General features: G+C 40.4%; 1 protein-coding gene across 1 annotated transcript in view; it reads left to right on the plus strand.

Annotated features, from left to right (window-relative positions):
* Window positions 1–2,500, plus strand: part of LOC137993641 (uncharacterized) — a 25,837-nt gene that overhangs the window by 1,873 nt on the left and 21,464 nt on the right. The window lies entirely within an intron of this gene.

Below are 2,500 nucleotides of genomic sequence, written 5' to 3' on the forward strand. Positions count from 1 at the left end.
ATATGAGGAAACTACAAAATCCCGGACCACAAATGGTTGCCTCATCAGTAAATAAGAATAGAATGAACTCAAGAATTTATAGAGAGGATTTAAACATTCCTGTGATTCGTCAAGCAATCTTTCCTCCTAAGAGGAGAAAAGATTTCATGGCGAGTCAGAGTGTCTGCGAAGGAGGCTACAACAAATCATTACATTCTAAACGCTTTCTGCAGCTCAGTGCAACAGAAAGAAAGAAAGAAAGGTGAGTAGCCTATACAATATTGAGTTGGCGCTATCAAGCTTAGAGGTAATGAATGCGTGAACCAGCTTTTCAGTGTCTGCTGGAGATAAACAGTCCCTTATCTTACTAATGTTCCTGAGGTGGAAAAAACAGGCCTTGCAGGTATTGGTAACATGCTTATCTAGTGACATGTGCTCATCGAAGATAACTCCAATGTTCCTTGCAGAAGGGGATGGCTTGATCCGTTCACCAGACACATCGATGTATTCTATTGATGGGGTTGGCGGTGTCGTGCGCTTAGGACCAGTAACTCTGTTTTTCCTCTGTTCAGTTTAAGCTTATTGCTTACCATCCACGAGTCGATTTCGGAAACACACGCTTCTATCTTAGGGTCTCTTCTATCCGGCATCTGCAGGTAAGCCGACTATAATACTTGGAACTGAACAAGCATATACATGGGTTTCCTTCGAAGAATCTTACGTGAAATCTCCCGAAATATTAGATTTCAAAGAGTAGAAATAAGCCAAATCGATTTACTCTCACCTTTGTGATAGCCGGACGGTTAGGGTAAAGTCTTGAAGAAACTTAGTGAACTTGTGTCAACCTACATTTCGCGGCCAATCATGAGCGTGCATACTTTTTTAATGTTTTGAAGATCCTATTTTAACGAGCTTGTGTTTCAATGTCGCGCGATCATATTGCTGCGTAAGTGTAACGATGCTTCAGAGTATATGGAGATTTACTGATGAGTGGGTCAACTTAACGTTGATCTACGAAACAGAACTGTATTAAATTCCATATGTACTCATTTTGAGTAGCCTGACTACATTACATCCACTCCTTTACTTTTGAGCGTTATTCTGTATTCACTGAGGAACATCGCTTTCTGTGATTGGTAGCGATGAACTTGTTTTCTTGACAACATGTTGTGATTACTTCAGATCTCTTGTTCAGTAGAGAAGCGCTATAGGTCGATAAAATGCAAAGTTTCTCGGATAAGCATACGTTTCAGCGGGAAGGGTTTCCCCTATAATCGTTTGCGTTCTTGATGATTCGCCATTTGAGATTGTAGCTTGTGTTGCTGTCCTTTAATTCCCAGATGTGCTTTGAAAGAACACTGTCGTATCAGTAAACTAATTTTTTACCACAATTGCTTGTATTGTCACAATCTGATCGGGTAATTTGCCATTGTTGATAAGGGTCCAGACAACGCTGCTCGCATCATGCTCCTGTCAATGTGTCACGCAATTGTAATAGCCAATGAGGAACGCTCATTTTAGAAAATAAACCAATTAGATTGCGAGAAAGTTGTAGACAACACTTGCTCTCGCTTTCTGTCATGATCTTGGTCACGCTATGAAATAAACATTTTCTTTGGCGTTGGTGATTCTAAAACGTTTTGACCACTGTGATGACGAATATCGTTGTCGATAAGAGAACAGACAATGCTGAACCACATTCGATTTGTTAAGTGAACTAATCACAAAATGTCGTCACGAAAACAAGTTCTTCGCTACCATTCACAGAAAGCGCTGTTCCAAACGGCCTTAATTTTATTTTGCATTTTACCGTTAAAACTGAGCGCTGTTGTAAGAAGGCCATCAAAGAAGTGCCTTTAATGTGTTTTCTAAGACCTAAGAGTTCAGGAGACTATCTTGTTCATGCAAGGGTAATGCGCACACAACGCACAGGACCATGACCAAGACCAAGGGGAACAGTCAGATGTGGAAATGGACGATGCCAGGTGTGCCAGCATCTGGAGCTGGGTGACACTTTTACATCACACATTTCTGTCAATAAGGATTTAATTAATTATGAGCTGGACTGTAGCAGTAATAGTGTAGTCTATTTACCATTTTGTAAGGTGTGTCAGGTACAATATATCCCTCTCAAATCCTTTACTTCAACAAATCTTTCGAAGAAGATTGACTCTGTGAAGCTCCGTATGAGTAGGAAGAGAAGAACTTGCTTCATTTTCCACTGAAGCAAGTTCTTTGAACTAACCGCCTTACTTTTTCCTGAAAACTGAGTTATTTGATTATTTTATATATTTTAATTCCACGTGGGATGACATGGAAGGAGTTGATCTTTTCATGATCTGTTTGGGTATTTCAACTGACGTCGCCCTGTCCAGATATTCACTCAAAGAATGAGCTATAGCCTGGTTCACACGTACGACGGAAATGCCAGTCCTCTTTCCAAGATGGTGGATGAAAATGAACCTGTGTGTTTTTTTTTTTTTTTTTACCTTGCGTTTGCGTTTCCCGGTCCACACGGATG

This window comes from Montipora foliosa, chromosome 2 (assembly GCF_036669935.1).
Source record: "Montipora foliosa isolate CH-2021 chromosome 2, ASM3666993v2, whole genome shotgun sequence".
NCBI classification, from domain to species: domain Eukaryota; kingdom Metazoa; phylum Cnidaria; class Anthozoa; order Scleractinia; family Acroporidae; genus Montipora; species Montipora foliosa.